At 37.3% G+C, this 9,275-nt stretch overlaps 1 pseudogene; it reads left to right on the top strand.

Annotated features, from left to right (window-relative positions):
• The first annotated feature begins 1,906 nt into the window (after nt 1-1,906).
• LOC103589072 lies at nt 1,907-3,022 on the top strand (annotated as a pseudogene).
• The last annotated feature ends 6,253 nt before the right edge of the window (nt 3,023-9,275 follow it).

Here is a 9,275-nt window from a genome sequence, read left to right as displayed (position 1 = left end):
GGAGGAGGAGGAGGAGGAGGAGGGAGGGAGGGGGAGAGGGAGAGAGAGGAAATTATATTTATGATTATGGAGGCTGGCAAGTCCAAAATTGGCAGAATGGGCCATCAGACTGGAAACCTAGGGAAGAAACAATGTTGCAGTTCAATTTTAAAAGTCATCTCCTGGCAGAATTCCATCTTGTTTAGGGAAAGTCAGCCTTTGTTCTATTAAGGCCTTCAACTGATTGGATGAGGCCCACCCACATTATAGAAGGAAATCTCCTTTACACCAAGTCCACTGATTTAAACATTTAATCTCATAGAACAAAACACCTCACAGAAATATCCAGAATAATGTTTGTTCAAATATTTAGGTACAGTGTCCTAGCCAAGTTGACACATACAATTAACCATCACATTGGAATGCAAATTAATACCAAAATAAAATATCAGTACATACCTATCAGAATGCCTAAAATAAAGAAAAAATAATAGCAGCATCAAATGCTAGCGAGGATTTGGAAAAGCTGGATCATTCTTACATTGCTGATGGGAATGTAAAATCATACTGTCAACTCTAGAACAAAGTTCAGCATTTTCTTGTAATAGTAAACATATAATTACCATATGACCAGCAGTTGCACTCCTGGGTGTTTATCACGGATAAATAAAAACTTTGTTTACAGACAAATCTGCTCTCAACTGTTAAAGCTACTTTATTCACAGTAAGAAAAAAACTCGAAACAACCAGATGTTCTTTAATGAGTGAATCATTGAGCAAATGAGGTGCATGTGTGTCATGGAATACTATTTGGCAATAAAAAATAACAAACTATTGATACATTCAATAACTTGGATGAATCTTTGGGACTTATTCTGAGTGAAAAAAATCCAATGTAACGATATTACATATTGTATGATTCCAGTTGTATAGCATTTTTGAAAAGGTAATGTTTTAGAAATGGAGAACAGATTAGTGGTTGCCAGGGAGTAGGGAAGAAGGCAGACTAATGCAGAAAGGAGATGCATGTGATTATAGCAAGGCTACATGAAGGATCTTTGTAGTGATGGAACACTCTGGAACTTGACTGTAGTGGCAAAAACACTAGTTTACATATGCGATAAAATGATATTGAACTATGCACCTACCTACCCCCCAAAACACATACATATACAAGCACACACACAAATACAAGTGCAACTGGGGAAATCTGTATTAGATTGGTGGATTGTATAAATGTCGATATCCTGGCTGTGCCATTGTACTATAATTTTATAAAATGTTACCATTGGGTGAAACTGCAAAAAAGGTACACAGATTTCTCTATATTATTTCCTACAACATGTTAATCTACAATAATCTCAAAATAAAAATTTTAATTAAACAATAAAACAACAAAGATATTTTCAGATAATCAAGGATTTAAAAATATCATAAATGGATGTAGATGAATTACATCTCAATAAAGCTGTTTTTTAAGAAAAGCATAGCAATCTAAAAAAAGTGCTCAAAAACCTATTATAGCTCTCCTACATGTATGTTAAAACATGTTTTAAAAAGGGGACATCATGGTAGTGAGCATGTACAGCTACTAAATATACAATTGTGCCTTAAATCATGTTAAGAGTTGTGACAAGACAAAGGAATTCCAAAAAATTGTTCTTAATTAAAAAAATGAAAAATATAAACTTAATATTTAATAATAACAATATTGCCCAAACTTCCAAATTATATCAACAAAAAAGCAGAGGAATTGTTGGAGAACAAGTGGATAAGGTAATTGCATGCAAACATCCACAATTTGCATATATGAGGGTACTTCAAAAAGTTAGTGGAAAAATAGAATTAAAAGATAGTATAGGCCTGCAGACTCCCCCCACCTCCTACAATGCTGTATCCCAGAACCCCCCCAGCTTACCTGTCCAACATGGCCAACAAGGAAGCCTTGGACGAGGTAGTGGAAAAATGTGTGATCAAAGAGAAATACAAAATATGGAAAAAGAAAACTCTTGTTCTTTGTGATTTGGTGATGACCCATGCTCTGGAATGGGCCAGCCTAACTGCTCAGTGGCTTCCAGATGTAACCAGACCAGAAGGGAAAGATTTCTACATTCATCGACTTATCCAGGGGAAACGCACATTGGATGAACTAAACCATCTTGTGACAACCAGTATGCAACTCCAGAATGATGATGCTCAGTTTGATGCGTCACGCTACCACAGTGAGAAAGGAGAATTTGGAGGTTCTGGTTCAGTTAGTGGAAAAATTGAAATAGAAATCAAGATCAACCATGAAGGAGAAGTAAACAGGGCCCATTATATGCCCGAGAACCCTTGCATCATTGCAACAAAGACTCCATCCAGTGATGTTCTTGGTTATGACTGTATGAAACATCCTTCTAAACCAGACCCTTCTGGAGAGTACAACCCAGACTTGCATCTCCATGGACATCAGAAAGATGTTTCCTGGCATCTATTGCATGAGTGTCTGGGTAAGTTGCTGATGATCAGAAACTTATGATTTGGGATACTCGTTCAAACAATAATTTTAAATCAAGCCACTCAGTTGATGCTCACCCTGCTGAAGTGATCTGCCTATTTTTCAATCTTTGTGAGTTCATTATTGCCACAGGATTGGCTGACAAGACTGTTGCCTTGTGGGATCTGAGAAATCTGAAACTTAAGTTTCATTCCTTTGAATCATGTAAGGATGAAATATTCCAGGTTCAGTGGTCACCTCACAATTAGACTATTTTGGCTTCCAGTGGTACTGATCGCAGACTGAATGTCTGGGATTTAAGTGAAATTGGAGAGGAAAAATCCCCAGAAGATGCAGACGACGGGCCACCAGAGTTGTTGTTTATTCATGGTGGTCCCACTGCCAAGATACCTGATTTCTCCTGGTATCCCAATGAACCTTGGGTGATTTGTGCTGTATCAGAAGACAATGCCATGCAAGTGTGGTAAATGGCAGAGATCATTTATAATGATGAAGACCCTGAAGGAAGCGTGGATCCAGAAGGACAAGGGTCCTAGATATGTCTGCACTTCTCATGATTTTAGACTCCCCTTTTTTTCCTCTCAAACTGAGATTGATTTAACACTGGTTTTGAAACACACAGACTTTGTTTAGCTATCCTTCTATAATAGGTACACCAACAATGCTACTAACCCAAAAAGTGTGTTTTTTTTTTTTTTTCTAAATATTAACTGAGGGACGTCATTCAGCAAAGCCAGGTTAATATTTAAATTTTCTTTAGGAATTTTCTAGTAACAAAACCAGTCTAAAGTAGCCACAGAGATGGGGATATTATCTATAATTTTTTTTTTATGCTATATCCTCAAGTTTTTCAACTCATTTAAGTAAAGCCTAGAGTGAGTAAGGAATAGAGCCAAGAGATAGGTGTCTGAGCCATGAAGTATAAATACTACAAGATATCATTTTTATTAGGAAAATAGGGGAGATTCAAGTCACATAGATTCCTACTCTAAAATCTTCATACCTGACTTTCTGGGATGCACATTTTCCTCTGTACACCAGTTTCTCCTTGGTTTCTTCAGTTAATTCAAAACTACATGTTCCTCTTTCCCCACATATTTTTCTTGTTAGTGTATTTCTTGAGCTGTTTTCATATTATTTATTTCCTTTCTGTAAAATGTTTGTTTTGTTTGTTTTTTAACATGGGACAACCATGTTGTAAAGATGTATTTTTTTTTTTAACTTACAAATCAGAAATTCATTTTCTCACAGTTCTGGATGTTGCAAGTCCAAGATCAAGGTGCTGAAAGGGTCATTTTTCTCTGAGGACCATAATGGAAGGATCCTTTCTTGCCTGTTTTCTTGGCTTGTAGATGGATACCTTCTCACTGCTTTGAAAGACATATGTTTTTACCTGACAGTTACACAAGTAGACTGTCAAGTTGAGAATAATGAATTGATAGCTTGAATTTGTTTTTATTTATGTATTTATTTATTATCAGTTTTTTTTTTACATTCTAAGATGTTGTGGAGCAGTTGGAAGGGAGGGGAAGATGGGAAAGGGGTGAGGTATAGAGTGTTGAGAAGGAGGGAGGGAGGCATGTTCGAGTTCCATGGCACCCCCTTCATTCTAGCAGTGGAACCCAGGGGGCTTCTGGCAGTGGCTTGGTCGTGGCTGAGCTGGATGTGGACTTTGGTGGGGTATGGCTGGGTATGGCACCCCCCAACCTCGGGAGCACAGGGTGCTTCTGGTGGAGACTCGGTGGTCATCCCTGTACTGGTGCTGACACTGGAGAGGCGTGACTGATGTCCTTGGCCCTCTCTTCACCCCGGTTTGGGAGTCTGGGGGCTTCTAGTCCATCTAGGTTTAATAGGTGTTCTTTTGTGGTTTTAGACCTTTACTGCTTTATATAAAACTTTGTCTCTGAACTGTGGGTTTTTTGTTTTTTCCTTCAGTTTTGTGTTGGATTATTAGCTACCCTCACCACTTAAACTCTGCATTGGAACTAATTTGTTGTCCTTTGCTTACTTCTAAAATGGGTGAACTTCCTATGTGGACCAGCACTTGAGCCCTGTGGTTGAGCTAACTTGCTGCTTTGCTGCTAATTCCCTGGGGAAGGCTTTTTTGTGACTCATATTTTAATAGTTGACCTTGTAAGCACTTCCGGGTCTTCAGAGGTCCAGTGCACCTGGGTTGTGTGGAAACTCTGGTCCAGGCCTGAGCCTTTCCAGCAAACTGCACCCCTTGCTGTTCTATATTCCTGATCAGTCTGCACTGAGTGGGCCTGTGCTGATTGGAGGGCAGATCAGCTGTCCATGCTGTGCCCCAGTGTTCCCACAGTGGGCCAGTCTCCGCCACCCCCACACTCCAGACACTTCCCATGGGACAAGTCATTTGCCAGTCCCTTGTGATGACTCACTGGCCTTTGAGTTGCTCTTTTGTTCAGTTATCTATGGCCCCTCACTCCTACATGGGTCCACAGGAACTCTGTCAGTGGTCTTGCTGGTCTGGGGGTGATCAAGCCCCTTTTCTTTCCTGCAGCCTCCAAGAAACTTTATACAAAGGGCACAGTAGTGGCTTTTGCCAGCTCTTGCTCCATGTGCTAACCAGGGCCAGCTTTGAAGTGGTTGGGGCTTGAAACAGTCAGAACAGTCCTTTCTTTTTCTCATTGTAGCTTCTCCTGCCTTCATGAACTCTAGTTCTCTTCTCCTGTTTGCCTGAGCTCTAGTGGCCTGTAGTGGATTGAATATGCTGCCCCAAACTCACTGAAGCTTGAATTGTGTCCCCCAAGTTTTATGTATTAGAAACTTGGCACCACTGTAACTGTTAGAGTGGAAAATCCTGTTATGGTGGTTGAAAGGTAGAGCCTTGAAAAGCTGATTGGATTGTGGGACCATGCCATAGTGAATGAATTAAAAATGGTGGTCAGGGCGTGTTTCTCAGAGCTTTAAAAAGAGAGTGCATGAGGAACTCTCTCTCTGCTCAGCCATTTTCACAATATGATACTCTGCCATTGCTGAAGCCACCACCAAAGAAAGCCTTCACCAGATGGACTTTGGACCTGGACTTTGGACTTTCTAGCCTCTGAAACTGTAAGCAATAAATTTCATTTTCTTATAAATCACACAGTTCCATGTATTTTTTTGTTATAAGCAACAGAAATGGACTAATACATGGCCCCAACTTGGCAGTCATTGCTATAGAAGCCAGATTTCTGAAGCTGCCCCACATCACATCTCTGTAGAAATCTCTTTGGGAAGCAAAGCCCACTCCTCCTGGATGAAGTTCACAGCCACATCCTCAAAGGCCACTGAGTCCATTTCACAGTTTCTGGGATGTCCCTGTATCCTCCCTGCAGATGTCCCAGTACCCACAGGTCATAGAGCAACAGAGGCCTCAGAGGAGCTACCTGGGCCTCCTGTAGCAGAGGACACTGAGTTGTGGAGACCTGTATTTGTTTTTGAAATTAAGTTAATCCTTGATAAGCATTGCTTTTTTATTTAGGAGTTAGCCCTTGACTGCTAGTTTGATACTATCTCCATTTTGGGTGACCTGTTTCACTAGCAGTCTGTTACTCTCCATGAATAACTGTGTAAGTGCTTAAAATGGAATAAATGCTTTTCTACATTAAAAAATGATATTAAGAACCTTTCCATGAACTTTGAAGTACCCTCATACATACATTAAACAAACTTTAATTCCAGATTAGAAAATACGTGTTCATATTTCAAAAAAAGGATGTATACTGCTCAAGTCACAAATGAGATACTTAAAAAACAATAAAGAAACCAAAGTTCATATATCAAAAAATAAAAAAGATAAAAATCAAAATGTAGAAAACAAGATTTCAAAAGTAAAGCACCAATATAGAAATTGTGAAAATAAATGTAAATGGGTTGAACTGACTCAGTCAAAGACAAAATTCTTAAATTTAATAAAAAGTAAAATTCAATTATACATCTTTATAAAATATTCAAATATGTAAATAAGCCTTAGAAAACAAGATTCAAAGAATGGCTCAAGATGTATCAGGAAAATGCAAATAAAATAACTCGCGGGTCATAATACTTTTTAAACATAATAGCATTTAAGGCAAAATACAATTAACAAGGAAAAGAAGCACAATTATTTATAATGAATAAATAACAGCCTTGGAATTTCATGCACCAATGTGCAACATAGCATTAATGTATATAATATTAGGGGAAACAAACAGAAAAGCTGAAAAAAACTCAATAAATTAAAAAATGTAGAAAATTGTAAAGGACATATCATCTGACCAGAATGTAAGAACAGTAGAAATTAGCATCAATCATGATTCAAATTAAACTTTTCAAAACATTTCCCAAAATAGCTTGAGTCATTGTGTGTGTGTGTGTGTATGCAAACAAAATCAGGATGGATAAACTCCAAGCTGTTATTATAGAATATATATAGGGATGAGCTTATAAAAGGTTTTAGTTTTCTACTTCATGAATCTGAAATGTATGGATTTTAAGATATCTTGTATTAATTTTATTTGTTGTTAACTTCTTCTTTATTAATCCCTTCTTTTTTAAAAATTTCTAGACTCTTGAGTTCATTTTTTTAAAATGTTTTATATTTTTTAATTTTTAGTTTGTTTTTAATGAAAAGGATGATACACATTGTAACATATTGCTATGATCTGAATGTTTATGTTCCCCCAAATTCTTGTTGAAGTGAGGATTTCAACATATGAATTTATTGTATTAGGAGGGCTTTTGGGAAGTGATTAGTTTATGAAGGTAGCAAACTTATGAATGAAGTTAATGCCTTCATACAAGAGGCATGAGAGAGACCCCTCACCTCTTCTATCAAGTAAGGTTAGAGTAAGAAACTGTCTGTGATAAAGCAGACCCTCACCAGATATGAAATCTGCTGACACCTTAAGCAGCTTCCAGAGCATTGAAAAATAAATTTCTGTTCTTTTTAAGCCACCCAATATATGGTAATTTGTTATATTAGCCCGAACAGACTAAGACAAGTGTCAAGCAATTCAGAGATGTATAAAAAAAGTAATGATCTGCTTCTATTCTCTCATGATAATAATAATCTGTTCCCATCTTTCCAAGGAAACCAATGTAAATATTTGGCAGCTATTCTTCTAATTCTTCAATGTTTTTCTTTATGACCTTGTAATCATATATAAACATTTGTAGATATATAGTTTTTAAAAATAAAATAGGATCATACACATATATACATAGTTCTGCAATTAAGTTTTCTCACTCAACATACAATAAGCGTATTTCAATGTCAACATAAATTATCCTAGTTATTTTAAAATTGACAAACTTTATAAAGCACATGATTTATCATAACATTCCCAATGATTTTCTTATTGAGATATGCTCAGGTTATTTACAGGTTTTCCAGTACAATAAATAAAATTGAATATATGCCCATATACTGGTACTTTTATTTCTATTATAAACTGTATTGTATTGATTTCAACTGTTGTATAACAAATGACCACAAACTTAACAGCTTAACAAACACCTATTTATTAGTTCACAGCTCTGTACCTGAGAATTTCAGCAAGGTGTCACTTGTATATATGCACAAAATCCTTCAAACTTGAAGTCAATATGTTGCTGTTGTATTCTTGTGTGGAGACTTGACTATATGCTTCTAAGTTTTGTTTATGTTGTTGGAGGAATCCAGTTTCTTCAGGTTGTAGGACTGAAGTTTGTATTTTCTTGTTTCCACAGTGGGCTTCTCTCTTCTTCTAGAAGCAATTCATATTTCTCATCACATGGCTTTCACCATCTTTAAAGCCAGAGTATCAATTTCCTCTCATGCTTTAAGTCTCTGACTTCGTTTGTCTCTGACCCAGATTTAAAAGTCTCACATGTTGGAAAGAAATAATTAAGATGAGGGCCGGCCCGGTGGCACACTGCTGCAGTGCGCCGCTTAGGAGTGCGGTGGCGCTCCCGCCGAGGGTTCGGATCCCACATACAGACCGGTTCCCGCTCACTGGCTGAGCGAGGTGAGGGCGCGGCGCTGAGGTTTGAGACCCCGTTGCCGGTCCCGGTCCGGTACGGGTGCGACACTGAGGGTTGCGATCCGTTGCCGGACACGAAAAAAGACAAAAAAAGGAAAAAAAAAAAAGAAATAATTAAGATGAAAGCAGAACTAAATGAAATAGAGAACCCCCAAAACAATAGAATACATCAATGAAAAAAAAGTTGTTTTTTCAAGACGATAAATAAGAAGCTAGTTTAACAAAAAAAAAAAAAAAAAAAAAAAAAGTAGAGAGAAGAACCAAATAACAAAAATCAGAAATGAAAAGGGAGAATTACAACTGATAGCACAAAAATACAAAGAATCATTAAAGACTATTATAAACAACTGTATTACAACAAATGTGAAAATCTGGAAGATATGGATAAGTTTCTAGACACATATAAACTACTCAGACTGAACTAAGATGAGATAGAAAACATGAACAGACCAATAACAAGGAAGGAGATTGAAGTGGTCATCAGCAATCTTCCAACAAAGAAAAGCCCAGGACTGGATGTCTTTACAGCTGAATTCTATCAAACATTTAAAGAGGAGTCAATACCAATTCTCCTAAAACTATTCCAAAATATTGAAACAGAAGCTACTCTCCCAAACTCATTCTATGAGGCCAACATAACTCTGATACCAAAACCAGATAAAGACACAACAAAAAGAGAAAATTACAGGCCAATACCCTTGATAAACATAGTTGCAAAAATCCTCAATAAAATATTAGCAACCAGAATATATCACATCAACAAACTCAAGTACAAGACCATATGATTATCT

This window comes from Galeopterus variegatus, unplaced genomic scaffold (genome assembly GCF_000696425.1).
Source record: "Galeopterus variegatus unplaced genomic scaffold, G_variegatus-3.0.2 Scaffold34, whole genome shotgun sequence".
Lineage (NCBI taxonomy): Eukaryota > Metazoa > Chordata > Mammalia > Dermoptera > Cynocephalidae > Galeopterus > Galeopterus variegatus.
This window is presented reverse-complemented; position numbering and strand designations above follow the sequence as displayed.